A 23048-nucleotide genomic window follows, 5' to 3' on the forward strand; every position below is an offset into this window, starting at 1 on the left:
CTGGCACCCAAAAGCACAAGTAGATTTAATAAAACTGAAAGGAAAAAACACTGTATCGAAGACATAAAAATCAATTCATACCAGCTCCCTTCTTATCGGGAAATGACGCTGAGCCTTAAAGGTTCTGAAAATCTATTTCTGACAGACTTAGCATAGCAGGTCTTTTGTTAATGCATATAAACTTTGTTAATGCATGTAGAGTATAAATATGTGCATATAAAATATAAATGTAGGTATGTAAAAATATAAAAATATAAATAAAAATATATAATGCACATAAAACATAAAACTTTGTTAATGCATATAAAATATACTTATAAAATACAAAACATATAAAATGCATATAAGATATAAAATTTGTTAATGCATATAAAAGAGTGAGCGTTTGCTTTTGCTCCATCTATAATACAAACTAAATCCAAAACTGATTCAAAAGACAAAAGAAACCCCAAAAGACAAAAATACAAGGGGGGGGGGTTGTTGCAGAGGAGGGTGGGGATATATTACAAGGCAAGGCTGATAAAGGTGAGAAATGCACAAATAACCAAGCTCAGGGATGAAAGCGATGCCACTGTTCTTAAAAACAGAATAAAGGTCTAATACCTGCAGCCTTTCACCCACCAAGCTTTTATTTACGTAGAAGGACATTTGCGGAAAAAATGAGCTCCCCAAACAAGATCCTCCTAAGAGTCCTATTTGTAACAAACAACTACAATCTGCAACAAAAAAGAAGAGGCAGAGAGACCAGGTTTCCATGAGGCTGACCCGGACATTGCACCCCTCACAGGGTAGAATTAACCCTCTAAACTGTCTTCAAGACGGGGACCTGTAACTGTCGCGTGATGGGGAAACCCTCAATGAATAAAGCATTCCCCTTCCTCCGGGCTCCCGTTCCACCCAACCCTGCCAGGCGCAAAGGTCTATTAGTCAGTCCCCGCGGCCAGGTCACGGTCACGAGGTCCCGTTGGGTCGGTTTGTCTTTCCTGTTAAGTGACATGCTGAAGGTGGCTCAGGAGTTCTGGGGGCGAGGGAGACGGGCCCGAACCTCGTGCCAATCACCAGGGCAACACGGACCTGCCAACTGCCTGGTGAGCACTGGAACACGGAGCTCCAGAGGGGCGGACAGCCTGCACCTGCCATGGGGGTCTGTGTCTGGTTTGGGCGACAAGAAATTTCGTTTCGTGTTCCCTGAATTTCGGGGAAGTTGAAGGGTGGGCAGCAAAGAAGGCTCAGGGTTCAGCGGCGGGCACAACGGGTACCCAGCCTGCACAGAGACAGCCCCGCCTCCGAGCCACGGCCGCTGTTCCTCTCCGGGTTCGGGGGAAACCTGAAGCCAGGGCTGTGTGCACCCCAGAAGCGGGGTCCGTGGGGTGGGACTGGGTGTCCTAGGAAAGTGGCTTTACTTGCACACCTTTTTGCCTGCCTTGCTGGCCCCAAGACATGAAAGTGTATTCTGTGCTTACAGGGGCAAGCGGACGAAACACTGCTTCCTATGCACCCCCTGCCCCACCACACATACACACACACACACCAAACCTGCTGATCCAGGAGAAAATACGGGAGCCCCCAAAGCCTCATCTGACCCCCATGCCAGTGAGCAAAAGTTGAACAGGAGTATCAGGAATGGGGGCAGGTAGGAGCTTCAAAACTTCACTTGTGCTGAGAGGCACCCCCCCCCCATCCCAGTGCACCCTCCACGCCAACTCCCACTCCCCTCTCCAACCCTGGCCCAGCCAGCCCCGCACCTCACCCAGTCCCAAGCCCCTGAGGAGGAAGGGCACCTCCAAACGCAGGCACAGACCGGCCCCGCGGCTCCAGCCCGCCGCGAGAGAGAACAAATTCAGGAGAAACCCCAAACTTCCGATGCTCCACTCCAGAAAGTCCCTTCCAGGAGCCAGTCTGGCCCAGAGCTCCCCGATTATTGCTTCCAACTGGAATCCCCAGCCTTTCCCGGGGTTCATTTCCCAGCGACGCTGACCTGGAAACGAGCGAGCGAGCGAGCGAGCTGGCCACGGGGCAGCTGGGGGACCAGGTGCATCCTTGGTGGATGACTTACTGCAGTGTCCCCCCCTCCCCCCGTTGTCCTTCCTCCTTCCCCCAGATCCGGGGGTGGTTAGAGATGGCCAAAGGAGGGGTTGGGGGGGCGGAAGTAAAAGCGTTTTACGAACTGGGACCTCCAAGACCCCGAGGCTGCCGGGGCACAGCGCGGAGCAGACCCGGCTGGGAAGGGCCCCGGGCTGACTCAGGACGCCCCAGCCGCAAGCCCGAGCTCATCCCCGGCCTTCCCAGGTTCCCGAGCCCCCCGCCCCCCACCCCGGGCCCTCGGATCCTTCGCCTCGCGCCCCCCGCGCCCTCCCCAGCACCCGGGGAAGGGCCGCGCGGCTCACCCCGGCTCCCGCGCGCCGCTCCCGGCCGCCGTCACATCGCTCGGAACTCGCGGCGAAGGAGGAAGCGGCCGCCAGCGCCGGCTCCCGGCCCAGCGAGTGGGCGTAACTGCCCAAGTTTCCCCGCAGGGATGAGGCTGGTCATCTGGGTGTGCTGGAGGGGCCGGCCCCGCTCCTCCCCGCTCGCCTCCCCGCCTCCCGCCTCCCCGCTCCCCAGGAACGCGCGCCCGGGGCCGCGCGCGCCCCGCACGGTACCCGCCAGCGCCCCTGGGAGGGAAACGGACCCAAGGGGTCCCTCTCCACTTACTCTCTCTCTCTCTCCCCCCCTCGGTCCTCCCTATCTTGCCTCTCTTTCCCTCCCTCCCAGTCTTTCCTCTCTCCTCTTCTCTCCCTCTCGCCTCTCTCCCTGCCTCCTTCCCTTCATTCCACTCTTTCCTCATCTCTCCCTCTCTTCCTCCTTCTGTTTCCTCGTCTCTCCCTCTCTTCCTCCTTCCCTCCCTCCCCCCTCCCTCCCTCTTTCCTCTTATCTCCCTCTCTCCTTCCGTTTCTCTTCTCTCTCCCCTCCCTCTCCTCTCCTTCCTGACCGCCTCCATCCCTTTCTTTCCTCCTCTTCTCTCCCTCTCCCTCCCCTCCTCTCTCCCTCTTTACTTTCCCTCTTTCTCTCTCCTTCCCTTCCTCTCCTTCCTCTTCTCCCCACCCCTCTCTCCTCTCCTCTCCTCTCCTCTCCTCTCCTCTCCTCTCCTCTCCCCCCCTCTCCTTTCTTCTCCTCTCCCCCCCTCCTATTTTTGGGTCAGATCTAGCCTGTGACAGTGCTCTGGGCAGATAAGAGACTAGAAATCTTCAGTGAGTGCAAGAGAGCAGCTGGGTACGCTGCGCAGACTCACAGCCAAGACCTGCTTCCCAAACATCTCTTAGTCTGGGGGCCACACCCACGCAGCAGGCCCCTAGGGTGGTCTTCCCCTCCCCCCCAAGACCTGGGGGAGGACGCAGCGGGGATCAAACAGCACTCAACAGCCCCCAGGTCTGTTTCAAAGCAGGGCAGAAACAGCGACTTCCCCTACTTGTCCTTTCTTTAGAACCTGGCATAAAATGTTTCCGATGTGCAAAAATGTGTTTAACTCTCTCCAGATCCCCCCCCCAAAAAAAAACCGTTTAAAATGTTAATGAGAGGACAGAAGGGACAGCAAGGGATTAGGCCACTCACCATGCATGCAGTGGCTCCCAGTTCAGTCCTCAGCACCGTACATGGTCCCCAAGCACCCCCTGAATGGCCCTGAGCACAGAGTCAGGAGTTAGGTCCTGTCACCAACCAGGCATGGCCCAAGCCTATTCCCCATTTCTCCAACTTTCACAAAGCCATCTGCAAACTCACCCAAACCGCACTGCCCCCTCCTTTGCTGCTGAGCAAAGAAAACCAGCCACAATCTTGAATTTCCATGAACTGTTCTTAGATGACAGTTTCGGAGAATTGTAAAGGCTCCTTACAGTGCATCAGAAAGCAAGCCGGTAGCACATACGGCCTGACCTGCAGTTCCTAAACGAACGAGCCCCTGATTTAAAAGGTCACAGATTCATTCGTTTGGGGTTTCTTTGGGGATCACAGAATGCAATGCTCAGAGGTTACTCCAAGCTCGGCGTTTGGGGAGGCGGGGGACAAGCGGGGTGCCTCCGGGGACACTGGTGCTGGGAAATGTGTGTACACCGGTGGAGGGATGGGTGTTGGAATACTGTGTGACTGAAATCTGATCATAAACAGCTTTGTTGTGGGAAGGTGTAAAGGTGGTGGGACTGGTGTCGAAATATTGAATGTAATCCATTATTGCGAACAACTTTATGAAAATGAAAAAAAGAGAAGAGGAACAGCTTTGTAAAAACATTAATAAATAGCATCACTGTATCACTGTCATCCCGCTGTTCATTGATTTACTCGAGCGGACGTCAGTAACGTCTCCACTTGTCCCAGCCCTGAGATTTTTAGCAGCCTCTCCTGACTCGTCTGTCCCAACGATTGGAGGCTCTTTTCAGGGTGAGGGGAATAAGACCTGCTATTGTTACTGTTTTTGGCATATCGAATACGCCACGGGGAGCTTGCCAGGCTCTTCCGTGCAGGCGGGATACTCTTGGTAGCTTGCCAAGCTATTCAAGAGGCACACACACACACACACACACACACACACACACATTTCCCTTTACGATGATGTGTCGTGGCCACGCGGTCCAGGAATACAGTCACTCATGCGTGAGGCTCGGCCCGAGCATGTGGAAAGCAGCCTGGAGCGTGGCGGCAGTGGGGTAGTGGAGGTCGGCTGACGGGGCTGGGTCCCTTGGGGCATGGAGGGCTCTCTCCCGGCCCCCTCTGGGGCACCCCTGGTGCGGAGTCCGGTGGCATGGCAATGGGGGCCTCATTTCATGCTCCCTCCCGGGAGAAGCAGCCGTGAGTTCTGGAGTTCAGCAGAGACCCTCTGCCTGCTTCCCCCAGTAGATAGCATCAATTTTTTTAAAAGGGGGGGCTTCCTCCTGGCAATGCTGGGGGGATAGAGGATATCAGGGATCAAACTAGGCCTCTTGCATGCAAGGCTCATGCCTTCTGTGCTCGCACTCCCTGTCCCTGTCTCTCTCTCTCTCCCTCTCTCTCTGTCTCTCTGTCTGTCTCTCTATCTCTCTCTCTCCCCCCCGCCACCCTCCCCCACCTCCATGCTCAGCCTCAGTGGGAGCTGGTAAAGCAGAAAAAAACGAAATGGCAATATAAGAAAACAAGAGATGTGGCTTGTGGAGCAGGGACGCACTTGAAACACTGAACACGCTTGGGCCCCAAGTGAGAGAGGAGCAGGGTGCGCTCAGTTCACCCGGGGAGTCACCTCTGGGCGCGAGGGTACAGCCCCACGCTACCAAGTTGCCTGGCAAACTCAAATTCCTCAAAAACACAGGCCGCAGAGATAGAGGCGTGACACCGGGCACGTGGGGGTGACCCGTGGAGAGCGGCAAGAGCTCAGGAAAGGGAGCTGGAAGCCAAGGTCAAGCCAAGGGTTGGGGCCGGAGCGATAGGACAGTGGGGAGGGCGTTTGCCTTGCATGCAGTAGACCTGGGTTCAATTCCTGGCATCCCATATGGTCCCCCAAGGACCGCCAGGAGTAATTCCTGAGTGCAGAGCCAAGAGTAACCCCTGAGCACTGTTGGGGGAAGAAAGAAAGAAGGAAAGAAAGAAAGAAAGAAAGAAAGAAAGAAAGAAAGAAAGAAAGAAAGAAAGAAAGAGAGAGAGAGAGAGAGAGAGAGAGGGAGGGAGGGAGGGAGGGAGGGAGGGAGGGAGGGAGGGAGGGAGGGAGGGAGGGAGGAAGGAAGGAAGGAAGGAAGGAAGGAAGGAAGGAGAAGGAAGGAAGGAAGGAAGGAAGGAAGGGAGGGAGGGAGGAATCCCTGTGAGACTTGAACACCTCACTCACTAGAGGCTGGAGCCATAGCACAGCGGTAGGTCTGCCTTGCACACGGCTGACCCGGGTTGATTCCCAGCACCCCATATGCTCCCCCGAGCGCTGCCAGGAGCAATTCCTGAGTGCAGAGCCAGGAGTAACCCCTTCTGCGCCTGCTGCAGAAGTCACTATGTCTTTGGGGCTGGAGCGACAGTACAGTGGCGAGGGTACCTGCACACTGCAGAACCTGGGTTCGATCCCTAGCATCCCAGGTATCAGCCCTGAGCATAGCTGGCCCAAAGACCAAAACAAAAAACAAACAAACAAAAACAGAAGTCACTGTGGATCCACAGATGCCGTCTGAGCCACCTGCCGCCCCTGAAAATGTCGAGGAAGGAGCGGAAGGAAAAGAGAAAGAACAGAGAGTGGGGATGGGCGCTGGGCCTGACCAGGAGGCGGTTATGCCCGCCGTCCCTCCTCGGGAAGTGCTACCTGCAGCCAGTGGGTATCAGGTGAGGTTGCTACGAATCAGGCAGAAACGCACAGGGAAGGCCCCCGGCAAAGAACGGTCTGGTCGCACATGCCAACAGGGCTGCTCGAGTGGGGGCTTGAGACAGACAGCCCCCCTCGCCCCGGAGAGGCCGGATTCCACAGGTCCCATCAGCCGGGGCTCGGAGATACACTTCATCTGCAGCCGAGCCACCTTAGGTGTCTGGGGCCGCGTGCAGGGCTGGGGAGATACCACGCGCCGGCCAGTCTGATCCCAGGCTCTGCCCGCCTCGTGTGGCAACAGGATACAAACAACCAGGGAGAGACGGCGCTGACCACAGCTGGCGCACAGGCTGAGGAGCGCGTGGAAGTGCGAGACAAAGGCAGGGTCAGCGTGCAGCATCCATCATTCTCTCGGGGGGCCGTCAGCAGGAGATACCCCGCACGGAACAGGAAGGGCGTGTCACCGCATTATCTTATCGAAAGAAAGTAACTTATCACTTACAGGAAAGAGAGTGCCAAGGCCAGGAAGTTTACTCATTTTGGAGGGGATTGGGGGAAAGAGCTTACAATTTGAAAACATCTTTATTACTTTTTGGTTGTATTTATTTTTCCCCCCCACCCCCCACCCCCTGCCTTTGAGGAGAATGAGAGACGCCTCCCAGCTCTGTGCTCTGGGATCTCTCTCAATGTCCAGCCCCCTGAGCTGTCTCTCCAGCCCTGGAAACATCCTTCCGACAAGTTATCTGGGCTTATCCTAACAAGGGGTTTCATATCTATGATTTATTTGTCCTGTTATCATTTCATTGCTGTCCAGATCGAAGCAGGGTTGGTGCTAAGTCTTCCTCCAAGGGGCACGTCCAAGAACAGTGGGGTTTGCTCTGCCGGGATCCCCGTGAAACCGAACTTGGCCATGACTGATTCAAGCAGGTGGGATTGCACTGAAGTGGCACCTCACCTAACTGGCTTCCGGAAAAACCCACGGAGATTCGAGTTCAAGCTCAGGGGCGGGGGGGGGGGGGGGGGGGTCTGTGAGCACCTATAAAACCTGCTGGTCTTAAGCCCCAGTGATAATCCAGCGTGCAGGGCACTTGCCTTGCATGCGGCCGACCCAGCTTCGATCCCCAGCACCCCCTTCTGGACCCCTGAGCCCGCCAGGAGTGATCCCTGAGCAGAGAGTCAGGAGAAAGCCCTGTGAGGCACACAGGCTGCCCGAGCCCATGTGCTGATTGTGTTCATGTAGCCGAGCACATGTGTCACCACCCACATCCCCACATCTCCCCTCCTGAGATGTGTACTGGGGCTCTCTCTGCCTTTGGAGGAAGACACATGCTCTCTTGAGCATGTTGAGCTCTCTCTCTTTCTCTCTCTTCTCTCTCTTCTTTTTCTCTTCTATTTCTCTCTCATCTCTTTCCTCTCTCTCTCATCTCTCTTCTCTTTCTCTTTCTTCTCTCTTTCCCCTCTCCTCTCTTTCTCTCTTCTTTCTCCTCTCTTCTTTCTTTTCTCTCTCTCTCTCTCTCTCTCTCTCTCTCTCTCTCTCTCTCTCTCTCTCTCTCTCTCTCTCTCTCTCTCTCCCTCCCTCCTTTCCCTTCCAAAAACCCTCCAAATAAAATCTGTTTTTACTTTCTACTCCTGAAACTCTTCTGTGAGACAGGACAAAGTACATGACAACCCCGGATAGGGCCTAGCACCAACACTTTCCTTTCCCGCAAAAAGCAATTCCTGGCTCCAGCCTGAGACTGCAGCTCTGAGAAATCAGGTGGTGGGGGTTAACTCCCAAGCCGAGAAGGGCCTGGCGGACGTCAGGTGTGGCTTGACGGTCACCTGGTGGGGCTGGTGCGACTCAGGCCCGTGCTGAGCAGGGGCTCATGGCTTCATCCGCCCTCGCCTTCCCAGCCGGGCCGGGGTGGCAGAGGCGGATCGGGAGAAAGTGACCCTCTCTCTCCCCACTGTTTCACATAAGCCGCCCGTCAGGGCCCACCGACTGCAGTTTCATTCCACAGCTGATGGATTTTCAGACGTGACCTAGGAGAGGGGGGCTGACAGTCACCAAAGAAAATCCACCCGATCTTCAAAGCCAAGAGCAGCCCCCAACACACAGCCCCCCTAGAAACGCCCTGGGAGTGGCTCCTCCAAGCAAAGCCTTTGGCACTCCAGGAGAAGGACGAGCCGGCTGCAAGGGCCAGCTCAGGCCAGGGGACGAGGGTGACACCCCACCTAACCCAGCCTGCACTCTGCAATGACACCTGTTTTGTTTCCACCAAGTCCTCTAAATGTCAGAAGAGAAAACATGAGGGGCTGGAACAATAGTATAGCGGGTAGGGCATTTGCTTTGCATGCAGTCGACCCGGGTTCAATCCCCAGCATCCCATAGGGTGCCCCAATGACCGCCAGGAGTAATTCCTGAGTGCAGAGCCAGGAGTCACCCCCGAGCATCACGGGGTGTCACCCAAAAAGCAAAAAAAAAAAAAGAAAAAAAAGGAAGCATGCGCACAACTATGGTCAACAGAAACAGCCTCAAATTCAAGCAGGAATGGGCCATTTGGGTTGTTGTTTTTTTTTTTCTGTCCGAAAGAAATGCAGCTGGTAAAGAGAACAGCAACGTTCTTACCCCCCTGCTCCCCCATTTCCCAAGAGGGCATAAAACTAGGGCCCAGTGACAAATTAATTAATTAATTAATTAATTAATTAATTAATTAAAAAGTCACTGCACAGTCCCACAAACTAAGACACCCTGGAGAAACATTTGGAAAAACTGGAAATCATAACACCTTTAAACAGGATCCCACAGCCCTCGGACTCTTTTTTAGCTTTTTGGGTCACACCGGGTGATACACAGGGGTTACTCCTGGCTCTGCACTCAGGAATGACTCCTGGTGGTGCTGGGGTATGGGATGCTGGGAATCGAACCCGGGTCTGCCATGTGCAAGGCAAACATCCTACCCGCTGTGCTATCGCTCCAGCCCTCAGGCCTTTAAACAGAGCCCGGAGGCCTCCTATGAAGAAGATGCATTTACACTGCCTGAGGGTGAAAAAGCCAGGCGAAGACTTCAACTCCTCTCTTTTCCCAGAAACAAAAGCCTTTGGCAACTGTTTTTACTTTTTCACTGAAGTTCATTTTCCCCCAGAGTCTGACTTCATTGCGATTTTCCGATCTTCCTGTTTGCCTCTTACCTCACCGGCCCTTTCTTTGCAATTCCTTTCACGAGGTCTTTGCTCTGAAGTCCGTGTGACACAGCTGACCGCACTGGGCAAGAATCCTGGCGGGGAGGGGTGCGGGCTAGAAGGGGCTTCAGCACCAACTTCAACGTCCCCAGAGCCTCCCAGCCCGCCGGCTCTGCCAGCACCGGCAACTGGACGCCAGGGCTAGCAGGGGTCCAGACGCCTCCACCTGCCCAGCTCTTCGGGGTGTGGAGGAGCCTTCCCGGGAGGCAAAGAGCCTTCTCCTCCCCGAGCTAAGCCCAACACGGGTGTTTCGTAACCATGAGCGACTTCTGAGTCTGGAGGACGGCTCTACGGGAGCGGGAACATATGCTTTTGCACAGTGGGAGCTTCAGGTTCAACCCCTGGCATCAGGTGGTTTATCTGGAGAAAGCCCTGAGCACCAAGCTGGGAGCAGCCCCTAGGTATTTCTGGGTGTGGCCCCAAAACCCATAAAATGGGGCCAGAGCAATAGGACAGCGCTTGCATGCGGCCAACCCGGGTTTGTTCCCAGCCTCCCAGATGGCCCCCCACCCACCCACCACACACACACACACACACACACACACACACACACACACACACACACACACACACACACACACAGCATTGCCAGGAGTCATTCCTGAGTGCAGAGTGAGGAGTAACCCCCGAGCATCGCGGGGTGTCACAGGAAAAGCCAAAATAAATAAATAAATAAATGAAGTTCTCTGGATCCAAATGCAAAGATGGCACAGCAGCGTCCCAAATACGACTTCACTGCCCCTACGGTGTTGCCATGGAGACGCAGGTGACATCTCACAAATGCACCCCCAGCTGCTCTACCAACGGATTGCCAAAAAATACATTAATATATATGTGTGTATGTATATACATATACTTGAAGCCGATTAAAAGTCTACGTATGGATCCCCAATCCCGGGCTCAGGGTCTGCTGGGAGCGGGTGGGGGGTGGGGATCGTCCTGACATGTTTGTAAACCGTCAACCGACGATGAAAAGGAATAGATAAAGCCGAGCTCCTCTCTGACTGCAAGAAAACCAGGTTCATCCTGCTCGTGTCTCGACAGCCCCGTTTAAGGTGACCCTAGACAAGAATGTTCTTACAGGGGGCCCAAGAAGGAGTCTGGCAGAGAAGGCAGTGGCCTTGCACTCGGCCAAGCCGGGTTCGATCCCCAGTATCCCATAAGGCTGCCCAAGGCCCGCCGGGAGTGATCTCTGAGCATCACAGCTGTGACCACCCGCCCCCTTCCGCTCCCTGCCCCAAAGGCATGTTTCTTTTAACTTTAAAAAAATTTTTAATGAGGGGTTGGAGCGATAGCACAGTGAGTAGGGCCTTGCACTCGGCCGACCCGGGTTCGATTCCCAGCATCCCATATGGTCCCCTGAGCACCGCCAGGAGTAAGTTCCTGAGTGCAGAGCCAGGAGTAACCCCTGAGCATCACCGGGTATGACCCAAAAAGCCAAACAAATTTTTTTGTAATGAATCACTATGAAATAGTTACAGACTTACAAACCTTCATGATTACGTTTCAGATTGAGCACCTATCCCTCCTCCACGACCATTCTCCACCACCACCAACGTCCCCAACATCCCCCCCCACCACCCCCACCCCATTCCCCCGCCCCCTGCCTCTGTGGCAGGCAGTCTCTCTCTCTCTCTCTCTCTCTCTCTCTCTCTCTCTCTCTCTCTCTCTCTCTCTCTCTCTCTGTGTCATGGTTTGCAATACAGGTAGTAAGTGGCCATAATTTTTTTTTTCCCAGCGAAATTAAACCCTGCACCTTCAGCCCTGAAATCCCAATTCAAATTCCAGGTACTGGGGCTGGAGCGATAGCACAGCAGGTAAGGCGTTTTGCCTTGCACACGGCTGACCCGGGTTCAATTTCCAGCATCCCATATGGCCCCCTGAGCACCACCAGGAGTAATTCCTGAACGCATGAGCCAGGAGTAACCCCTGTGCAATGCTGGGTGTGACCCAAAAAGCAAAAAAATAAAATAAAATAAAATAAAAATAAAAATAAAACAAATCCCAGGTACCATATAGGCTGCTCACCCCCCAGCATTGCGACAGCCACCGGGCGCCTCTGAGTACGGCCCCAGACCAACCATCCCCACCCACAACCGGGGCCCCAGGCAGCCTCAGAGATGCTTCACACAGCTCTGTGAAGAGGAGGAGCCGCCGCCGGTGGCGAATGTGAATGTCAAGTCTGCCGAAAGAAGGCGGCCGTGAAGTTGCCCCTCCAGGTGCTGGAGCTCGTGGCAGGCGCCCTACCTCCGCGGGCTTCCAGACCCTCCACCGCTTGGTGATGACCCCGTGCAGGCTCATTTCCCGGCTGCCGAGCTTGCCCTGCCAATTACCGTGGGTCCCTGGTTACTGTTTTCTACAAGGTCACCTGGCCTATTTTGTCCCCTTCTGCTCTAGGTGTCACACGGAGCGCGAAAATGAAACCAAGGCTTCTACGTGCGAAAGCTCTTTAATTAATCTCCCCAGCCCTCACCATTTTTGGAGGCGGCAACACCCAACCGTGCTCAGGGCTCACTCCTGTCTCTCTGCTCGGATCACTCCTGTCTCTGCTCGGGGCTCACTCCTGTCTCTCTGCTCGGGGATCACTCCTGTCTCTGCTCGGGGATCACTCCTGTCTCTCTGCTCGGGGCTCACTCCTGTCTCTCTGCTCGGGGCTCACTCCTGTCTCTCTGCTCGGGGATCACTCCTGTCTCTCTGCTCGGGGCTCACTCCTGTCTCTCTGCTCGGGGATCACTCCTGTCTCTCTGCTCGGGGATCACTCCTGTCTCTGCTCGGGGATCACTCCTGTCTCTCTGCTCGGGGCTCACTCCTGTCTCTCTGCTCGGGGATCACTCCTGTCTCTCTGCTCGGGGATCACTCCTGTCTCTCTGCTCGGGGCTCACTCCTGTCTCTCTGCTCGGGGATCACTCCTGTCTCTCTGCTCGGGGATCACTCCTGTCTCTCTGCTCGGGGATCACTCCTGTCTCTCTGCTCGGGGCTCACTCCTGTCTCTCTGCTCGGGGCTCACTCCTGTCTCTCTGCTCGGGGCTCACTCCTGTCTCTCTGCTCGGGGATCACTCCTGTCTCTCTGCTCGGGGCTCACTCCTGTCTCTCTGCTCGGGGCTCACTCCTGTGTCTCTGCTTGGAGATCACTCCTGTCTCTGCTCGGGGATCACTCCTGTCTCTCTGCTCGGGGATCACTCCCGACAGTGCTCGGGGGACCGTATGTGGTGCCGGGGATGGAACTCAGGTTGGCTGCGTGCAAGGCAAGCGTCTGCCTGCTATACTATCTCTCAGGCCCCATCTTTGCTTTGGGGGTTGATTTGTTTGCATGTTTGCCGGGGGGGGCGGGGCGGGGGGAGAATTCCAGCTCCCATTGAAAACCCAATTTCATTCTAGATGCATTTCACAGACAGCCCCAGTCCCCAAGCACCGGGGCTGGTGAGGGAACATCCTTACTCCCGGTTGCTTGCCCAATCTTGACACTCTCTTGCTCTCTCTGCCCAGATGACATTTCTCCCCAGAACACCACGTTTCTGTCATGCCCAAATCAGAGAGTTCCGAGCGAGCGTTCCCAGGTGGCTCAGGGAGATCTGAAGCCAGCTTTGGAAAAGGGGCCGGAGTGAAGGAGCAAGTACAAAGGATAAAGGTGACAACGAAGGCAGAGCTGAGAAGTGCACGGATCCCGCCCCCGCCCCCGACACATACACACAGGAGAGCCACAAGGCAGAAGGGGGTCGGCTGTTCCGTGCCCACACACAGGGAGGCTGGCGATGCCTGCGGCCCCTGCGCCTTGCACAAGAGGCCCATGTGTGTGTGGGGGGTGACAGCAGCTGGCCTTCCCCTGGTGTGGGATCTCTCAGAAGCCTCTTGGCTCGGCGGCAATAAACAACCCGAATTATCACTGGCACCACAAGTTAGAGGCTGGTCCAACAACAAGCAGGAGAAAGATCAGAAAACTCAAATTGGCAGTGCAGGGCCCCAGCCTTCCGCCCCTCTCCCAGACCCAGATGGCAAAGCCAGAGGGTGTACCTCGGTGGGTGCTGTGACCACTCCCCGCCCCCCCACCCCCCCCACAGTCCTCACCCATCCTGGCCTTAGAGAATGTCGGTTGGGAGGGAGGACAATGTCTAAACCACTTTATCCCAAAGCCAGCGCCCATATAGCAGGGGGGTCCAAGGCAGTTCCAGTGCTGCGTGGGATACGAACTCAGCTTTAGAATCCCCAGGAGAACCTGCTGGAAAAATCACAATTTCGGGGTGGTGGTGGTGGTGCCCCTTGGGCAGGTCTCATTGGGCATGGGAGAATCTACGAACTGAGATCACTGTATCACTGTATCATTGTATCACTGTCATCCCGTTGCTCATCAATTTGCTCGAGCAGGAACCAGTAACGTGTCATTGTGAGACTTGTTGTTACTGTTTTTGGCATATCGAATACGCCACGGGGAGCTTGCCAGGCTCTGCCGTGCAGGCAGGATACTCTTGGTAGCTTGCTGTGCTCTCCGAGAGGGACGGAGGAATCGAACCCGGGTCTGCTTCATGCAAGGCAAATGCCCTACCCGCTGTGCTATTGCTCCAGCTGAGATAAAAATAATAAACGTGGGGCAGGGGTGATAGTACAGCAGGTAAGGCTCTTGCCTTGCACGCAGTGAAGATGAGTTCGATCCCGGATACCTCCTAGGGTCTTGAGACCCGCCAGGAGTGATTTCTGGGTGCAGAGCCAGGAGTCAAACCGCTACCAAAAAGAGAAAGAAAAAAAAAAAAAAAACTCGAGCAATTTCAGGTTTAAGCTCTACCGATAACCGGGGGAGTACTTAGAAAACAAGGCCCTGTTTTGCCCTGCAGTGTGGGAGGAGCATGGGTTGCGAAGAACGGGGTACTCGGGTTCCCCAGCCTGGCGCTGGCACATGCCCAGGGTTCCCCCTGGAACTGCCCCGTGTACCGAGCATACAGAAACCCACTTCCCACCTGCCACGCCTCTGTCTCCTCTGCTGTGTTCGGGGCGAGCTGGGCGCTTGTGATCACGGTGCTCCGGCTCTCTGGGAAACGGGCGGAACCCGGCTCAGAGTCCTCCCACTGGACTGGAGGGAGAGGGAGGGAAGGCCCTTCCAGGCCTCAGGATCCCAGGCAGACCTCCCAGGCCTCAGTGCTTGGAGACACACCCCCCTACACACACACACACACACACACACACACACACACACACACACACACACACACACACACACACACACACATACACACACTTCTTCTAAGTGCTCCCCGCTCTAGTGGATTCAAAAGATCTACTGCAACACATCCGCTGTGTATTCCAGCGACTCAACCACAGTCCCCTTATAAAGAAAGGTTTAAATGCAGGGGTATCAGAGGATGACCAAGATAACAGTATTCTTCTCTCCTCTGCATCTGTGTGTGTGTGAGAGAGAGAGACAGAGACAGAGACAGACAGACTCTGGGATACTAATGCCTCTGAATTTCATATTCAAATACACCACTAATGGTCACTTCACAAGTTCCAGACCAAAAGCTACTAGAGAGGGAGGGAAGGAGGAGTTGGCAGGGCAGAGGAAGGGGGCCTGGGGTGAGAGCAGAGTGGGCAGAGTGGTTGCCTTGCTTGCAGCCGACCCAGCTTCCATCCCTGGCACCACCTCTGGTCCCCTGAGCCACACACGGAGTGATGCCTGCGCCAGGAGTAAGCCCTGAGGATCATCGGGTGTGCCCCCCACAGCCCCCCCCAAAAAAAGGAAAGGAAGAACACTGAGGGCTTGCATGACTCCAGGGGGTGGGAGCGGCTCTAGTCGGGACGTTCCCAACTCCTGAAGGACCGGAGTGCTCTGCTAGGGACAGGCCCCTGAGCGATGCTCTCCTTGTGTGAGGAAGAGGCGACTCCACTAAGGTCTCTTCTCTTCCTTCCCTTCCAGGACAGATATTTCCGGCACCCTGGATTCCTCGGTGCCATTTCCCCTACTGTCAACAAAACCCCAGCATGCAAAGATCTTGCTAGTGAGGAAATTCAACGTGTCTCCAAAGAGTAAATGCCCTGAGCAAAGGTGGTGGTGAAGTCGTCAAGACTTACAGACCATCTGCCTGTGGTCAGAGAAGAGGGTGTTGAGGTCAGGAGAGGAAGGTGCTTGCTCTGCGTGCAGCCAACCTCAGTTCACGCTCTGGCAATGCATAAGGTCGCCCAGCACCACCTGTGGTGAGCCCTGAGCACAGAGCCAGGAATGAGCCAGGAAAAAACCCTGAGCATAGGTGGTTATAAGCCAATCCCCTCACCCCCCAAATAAAAGATTCTTTGTTAACCAGTCAGCTGAGGTCATATAAGAGTTAAGTGACTTGCTAGAATTTAAAAAAAATTTTTTAAGAGCGGGGAAGGTCGTTCAAAGTGGTAGTGTGCGTGCTTTGCATGCAGAGAGGTCTGGGTTCAATCCTCAGTACTATATGCACCCCCAAGCACCACGTGACTGGTATGTTGGGAGTAAGTCCTGAGCACCTCTAGGTGCTCCCCCATCCCATCCCAGTAGATCAAAGAAGTTCTACTGGCACGTATCTGCTGTGTATCCCACCAACTCAATTATGGTCTCCTTATAAAGAAAGGACTAAATGTTGGGCTGGAGCGACTGCACAGTGGGGAGGGTGTTTGCCTTGCATGCGGCCGACCCGGGTTCAATTCCCAGCATCCTATATGGTCCCCCAAGCACTGCCAGGAGTAATTCCTGAGTGCAGAGCCAGGAGTAACTCCAGAGCATCGCCACTTGTGACCCAAAAGGCCAAAAAAAAAAAAAAGGACTAAATGCAATGCATGCATATGTCACTCGGGGACCTCCGACATGGTACAAAAGCATCTAAATTCAAAATGATATCAAATGAGGGGCTGGAGCAATAGTACAGCAGGTAGGGCGTTTGCCTTGCACGCAGCTGACCTGAGTTCGATTCCCAGCATCCCATATGATCCCCTGAGCACCGCCAGGAGTAATTCCTGAGTGCAGAGCCAGGAGTAGCCCCTGTGCATCGCCAGGCGTGACCAAAAAAGAAAAAAAAAGGCAAAAAAAAATGATATCAAATGAGCCCATCTAACACTACTAAGCAAACCGTCATAACTGGGTGCCTGTGAGGAATGCTATGGCTTCACCTCACAGGGGCAAATACAGAGCTCGGAGATGTGGGGTGAAGGGCGTAGGGGATGGCCGAAGGCTGTGTGATTCACCCGGAGCCAGCACCTCCCAAACCAAATGACAGTGGGAGGCTTGGCAAGGTGGTGGGGGAAGCCGGGGAGAGAGGTGGGGCCGCATAGGACATGCCCACGGGGCCATGTGGTTACCCTCACTAAAAACAAGAACTAGTCAAATCCTGAACTCACAGGCTCGGAGAGTTCCAAGAATACAAATATGTCTGTAGCGGGGCTGCAAAACACACAGGACCGTGCGTGGCAGCTGGATTTCCAACAGGTAAGGGGTGAACACAGAGCAGACATCTGCCCATAGACAAAGGCACACGTCAAACGTGGTCCAGCCAGATGGTCCGCGGAATACTACAAAGCGGTGAAAAAGGATCAAGCAGGGGGCTCACATGCTACAAAATGGGCAGACCTTGAAAATACTCGGTGAGGAGATGAAATTGGACACAAAAGTCAATGGCCACAGAATCCACTCACAGAGTAGATTCCACTTAGAATAGTGACAGACACAGACACAGGAAGGAGATTGGGGCTCCCAGAAGCTCCCAGAAGCAGAAAGAGTTGGGGTAAGGTTGGAGGGCTACTGCTTCATGGTGCCAGAAGTTCTATTCTGGAACCTGAGTTGCGATGATAATGTTGAAAACTACCGTTTTAATGAATGTCACCAACATATATTTTAAAATGTCTACATTCATTTGGGCTGGAGTGAAAGCACAGTGGGTAGGGCGTTTGCCTTGCACGCGGCCAACCTAGGTTCGATTCCCAGCTTCCCATATAGTCCCCTGAGCACTGCCAGGAGTAATTCCTGAGTGCAAAGCCAGGAGTAACCCTTGTGCATTGCCGGGTGTGACCCAAAAAGCAAAAAAAAAAAAAATGTTTACATTCACAAGCTGCCTGTTATTATACCCACCCCCCCACCGTTGTTTTCAAAGGTTAAAAAAAAAAATTCCGCCCAATCTCTTGGCTCAGGTACCCATGACTTTTTCAGAATACAGCTGCTAAAAAACAACAGAAGTAATCAAAACTTTCATCTGCGCACAGGAGCCAAGCCTTAAAATATGCCACTTCTCCCTGTCACATCACCCTGGTCTTTATCGCGCACCTAGAAGACCAATTTTCTCTGATTGTAAGAGATAAAATGGGATTGTCGGAGCGATCCAATTTAATCTTTTGCAATTAGGGAGATAAAAACCAGGCACACCTTCCCGAAGCCGGAGTTTTCACACAGGCCCAGGTGTCACACCTGTCGGGACAGCTGCCTCCCTCCCCACCGTGTGCCAATCCCACCTTTCAAAGCAGATCAAAACCCCAGCCTGGGTGAGCTCCGAGCACTGGGGCCCTGTGCGCACGAGAACAGGGAAAGATCAAACACCAAGTTTCAGCTGAAACTGTTCGACGACGATGCCGTCCTGGCAGAGCACACGGTATGCACCGAGCAGACCCAGCACCGCCCAAAAACTCCTCGTGTGACATCGTGAGCCTGTGCAGTGACCCGGGGCTCAAGCGGCATCTCCTGGCGAGGCTGAAGGCACGTGGGTCACTGCTGTTTCCTGGGGCCTTAATTCGGTGAAGACTGAAGGGCTGAGGGTGCCCCAGCCCTGTACCAACACCAAGATGAAATCCTCTGACCAGACCCATCTCACAGATAAAGAAATGGAGGACCAGAGAGATGGCATGAGCAGCCCCAATGAAGGGGACTGACTCTAACATGGTCTCAGTGAGGCTAGAACCCCTACCCCCCCCCCACACACACACACATATATACCATCCATCACCATTTCCGCCTGGACTACCTCACAAGCGAAAGTTTTTCTTCCCCACCATCACCATCATTTTGGGAGTAACAAGGTCTGGGCCCACCCATTAGAATCTGATTATTTTTATTTTTTTTCTTTTTGGGTCACACCTGGCGAGGTTCAGGGGTTCCTCCTGGCTCTGCATTCAGGAATTACTCCTGGCAGTGCTCGGGGGACCATGTGGGGATGCTGGGAATCGAACCTGGGTTGGCCGTGTGTAAGGCAAACGCCCTCCCTACTGTGCTATCGTTCCAGCCCCCAGAATCTGACTCTTGACATGCACATGCAACCATGGAGAACCTCATGCCCTTCTCAAGACCTTGTGTCGTGGACTGGTCACATACTTTGGGGTTCATCAAGAAGCTCCCTATGGAGGAATCAGAGGTGTGTGTGTGTGTGTGTGTGTGTGTGTGCGCGCATGTGTGTGTATTCCTGTCTCTCTCTGTCTGTCTCTCTGAGAAAGGACAAGAGATGGAACAACAGCCAATTAAATGCAGCCACAGGCCAACAAGGTGTCAGATGTCATGGGGATTTGTACCTGTATTTTGGGGGTGTGGGATGGTGGGGTTACTTTTTCTTGCTGCTGTTTTGGTGGGGGGGCCACACGTGGCAGTTATTGGGGGCTACTCCCAGCTCAGTGCTAGACTCTTGACATGCACATGCAACCCAGCAAGGCTGGGGTGGGGATTCAATGAGGTCCCCCACGTGCAAAGTCAGTACTGCAGGCTGGCACGCACTCTCTGTGGCCACGTGTTTCTAGGGGAACCACAGGAGTTACAGGAGAACCACAATCGCCTATGAAGGGCCACTATGAAGGGCCACTTACGGTCTGGTCTGGCTTTTCCTTTAACATGTCCGGAACATTACTGGAGCTGGAGAAATAACACGGAGGGAAGGATGCTTGCCTGGCACACAGCCAACCCTGATTCGATCCCCCGCATCACATACACTACCCCCGGAGCACCACCAAGAATGATGCCTTACTGCAGAGCCAAGAGTCAGCCTTGTGCAATGCTGGCAATGGCCCAAAAAGCAAAACTCTGTGTGTGTGTGTGTGTGTGTGTGTGTGTGTGTGTGTGTGTGCGCGCGCGCGTGTGCTAAGGCAGCTTGCTTTACAGCTATCAATAGTTCAAGAATATAGTATTGACTGACCATGCCCACTGCCGGAATCAGCATCCCTAAATCTTTTGGTTCCTCCTTTTCCTTAAAGTGCTGGGGACTGGGCATATATGCTGCCTGAGCCCATGTGCTGCTTGTGCCTACGTGGCCGAGCACGTGTTGCCCATCTCTCCCCTCTTGAGATGTAAACTTTCATGCTTTCCTGTCTAACGCTGGGATGTGTGTAGGGGCTCTCTCGGCCCTTGGAGAAGCCTGTGTTCTCTCTTGAGCGAGTTTCTCTCGCACACTTTCTCTCTCTCTCCCCTACACCTTCAAAAATGCTCCAAGTAAAATCTATTTACTTCACACACACACACACACACACACACACACACACACAAAGATGCCGAACCCAGACCCTCACACATGCAAGGCAAGCACTGTCCCATGAGTCACCACTGGAACATCCAAGTGGGTTTGGGGGGTGGGGGATGGGGTGGTTGCACGGAGACACTGGGCCACACAAGACAGTTCTGGGACTTGACCTAAGGTGGGTCTCATATGAGACCAGTGCATTAATCCCCAAGCCATCCCCCCCGCCCGCAAGCAGCTGCCCCCCACACGGCCCTCTGAGGGTGCGTGCACAACAGGGGCACGTGACGGAGAGACAGATCAGAGCTGGCGCGGCCCGGGCCCTGCTCCCCAGACCTCCCAGGCAGCGGGGCAGGTGACTCACGCCCCTGGCACAGGTACCAACAGGTCTGCACCGCCTCCCTGTGGGGGCAGGGCTGGCCCCAAAAGCGGGCCAACCAGCCCTTCCCGCCTCACCCCGAGCCTGCAGCTCTGGGGCAGGGCCCTCCCAGCTGGCCCGTGTCTGAGGAGAGGCATTTCTCAGCGCTGGGTCACCCGGATGAGCCATCAGCGACTTCTCCCTTTGATTCCCACACCTGGCCCCGGCTCCCCGGCTGGTGACTCAGCCCTTCGCTCCTCCCCACACCGTGACCCCTTTCTTTCAGGCCACAGAGGAACAGGAAAGGGCAGCTTGTGAGCCGCTGCAACCAAGAGGACATTTGTCTTGGATGTCAGTGACCGACCCGGGTTCGATTCCCGGCACCCCTGAGCCTACCGAGTGAGCCCTGAGCATAGAGCCAGAAGTAAACCCTGAGCACTGCTGGGGGTATGTGCCCCCCCCAAAAAAATCATAAAAATAAAGAGCAGGCAGAATCTCCTGCCCCCACACCAGGCTGTCTTCATGGGAGCACCTTCGAGGGGGGTGGGTTGAGTTTCCCTCCCTGCCCTGAGCAGAGCCCCGGAAGCCGAAAACTCCAGAGTCCAGCCATAGTCATGCTCAAGGCCACTTTCCACACTCTCGGACGAGCCTCAGCCATGAAGGAACCAGCAGAGGAACCCAGGTGTGTGGGACCTGTGGCTGAGATCTCAAAGCCTGCTCGGATTGGTACTGGGACTCCTCCACTTGGATCCCCCATTTTCCAGTAGCTTGGCAGTCACACTCACAAACTGACCCCAGGGCCATGTAATCTCATCAAAGGCCAAGATCCAGAGACTATAAAACAAAGCTCCCGGAAGAGAACGATGTAGTATTTCCTGAAGCATGTGGCCGCATTCGCAGCCACACGACCTCTTATACTCTAGCCCACTGATGTACCTAAAGTACATCAGTGTTTGGTTTCAACATACTTGCTTGTATTCTCTTATATACGGGCTTAAATAGACCTAAAATGAAAAACAACAACCTTCACACACTTCCCTCTTATGGTGATGGGAAGATGCTCGCTGGTGGGGTGGGTGTTTGACTGTTATCTGTAATGAACTGTTGTAAACTGTTATGAAAATCAAATGTATAAAAATCACAAATAAATAAATGAATAAAGAGCAGTTGTAGGGGCAGGGCGATGGACAGGAGTTGGGGTGTCTGCTCTGCACAGCCCCAACCTAGGTTTTACCCATTGCCCTAAAGGATGGCAGGGATGGCTCAGGTGGCCGGGGGGTCCCAGACAGCGCCACCCCCTCAGGCCCCTGCACTGACGCAGAGAGCTTCCTTTCCTTTGGCAAGCACATGCCAGGGTGAGTTGGGCCTGGGCACTGAACTAGAGCAAAATCCCCGCATCGCAGACAGCCGTTAACCCACTCCCCGTTTCCACACACGCCTAGGCCACCCCACACGCACCAGGTTCTGATCCTGCCTCCATTCTAATAACCATGACGTCCATCATTCCCAGGTGCCGGGTGGCACTTGGTGGAACAGCACCGGCCTGGCCTGTTCGGCAGCTCCCAACGGTGCAGCCCTGGGGAAACGCCTGGCACTGTGATCTACGGAGGGGGGAAGGGAGTCCGCATCACACGCAGCCAGATGTGTGGACCCCCCCCCCCCACAGACACATGGAAGTATGCAACTCTGCACGCGACAATGGCAATAAGGGAGAGGCAAGTGAAGGGGCAGCAGCAGGACACTGGGCTTGCCTTGCTCCGATTTGATCCCAGAGCCACTAACGATGCCCCCAGGAATGATCCCTGAGTGCAAGGTCGGGAGTAAGCCCTGAGCACAGAAAGGGCCAATAGCAACACACACACACACACACACACACGGCAAGGGCGGTGCTTGCCTTACCTGTGGCCAACCCCAATTCAATTCCCCAGTATCCGGAGCACCACCAGGAATAAATCCTGAGTGCAGGGGCCAGAGCAATAGGACAGCATAGAGGGCATTTGCCTTGCATGCGGCCAACTCGGGTTCAATCCCCGGCATCCCATATGGTCCCCCAAGCACCGCCAGGAATGACCCCAAAAACCAAAAAATTAAAAAATAGCACTGTAGCACTGTCATCCCGTTGTGCACCGATTTGCTCAAGCGGGCACCAGTAACGTCTCCCCTGTGAGACTTGTCGTTATTGTTTTTGGCATATCGAATACGCCACGGGGAGCTTGCCAGGTTCTGCCGTGTGGGTGGGATACTCTCGGTAGCTTGCCAGGCTCTCTGAGAGGAACGAAGGAATCGAACCCAGATCGGATGCCTGCAGGGCAAATGCCCTACCCGCTGTGCTATCACTCCAGTCCAAAAAAATAAAATAAAATAAAATAATAAAAAGGGCAATAGAAAGTAAAGTAAAGAGTGAGGGAAGGAGTGTAAATACATAAAATTTACGAACAACGCAAACCCATATTCTTGGTCTCTGGCACCCACGTGGGACTCTGTGTGCAGGAGACGGTGCCAAACTCAGGCCAGCTGCGCCGGGGCGGGGGGAAGGGGTCATCTGTCTTGAGATTAGCTACCTCTTAGGCTCTCCGTCTCGCTCAAGGCCACGTCTCTGTGCGGTGCCCCCGCCCGGCCCACCCTCCTCCCCCACCGCCCCCCTCTGCTGGCACATCCCCTTTCTCATGGCCTTGCTTCCCTCTCTCCTCCTCTGGAACACACTAGCTCTGTTGTTCCAAAGGTTTTCTCTCCCCCAGTAGAAAGGAAACAAACCACTCGCATC

The 23048-nt window shown here is 54.4% G+C and overlaps 1 protein-coding gene across 11 annotated transcripts in view; it reads right to left on the reverse strand.

Moving 5' to 3' along the window:
• Positions 1-23048, reverse strand: part of TIAM1 (TIAM Rac1 associated GEF 1) — a 442353-nt gene that overhangs the window by 241017 nt on the left and 178288 nt on the right. For 2 of the 11 annotated variants that reach the window (XM_055127807.1, XM_055127801.1), the window contains exon 1: positions 3757-3953. The exons of 7 other annotated variants lie outside the window; for them this stretch is intronic. The gene's annotated coding sequence lies outside the window, so the exon portion shown is untranslated. Of the gene's footprint in view, positions 1-2387; positions 2569-3756; positions 3954-23048 lie in introns of those variants that run through there. 2 more of the 11 variants (XM_055127805.1, XM_055127799.1) reach the window with 1 other exon arrangement.

The sequence above is a fragment of the Sorex araneus genome, chromosome 2 (genome assembly GCF_027595985.1).
Source record: "Sorex araneus isolate mSorAra2 chromosome 2, mSorAra2.pri, whole genome shotgun sequence".
Lineage (NCBI taxonomy): Eukaryota > Metazoa > Chordata > Mammalia > Eulipotyphla > Soricidae > Sorex > Sorex araneus.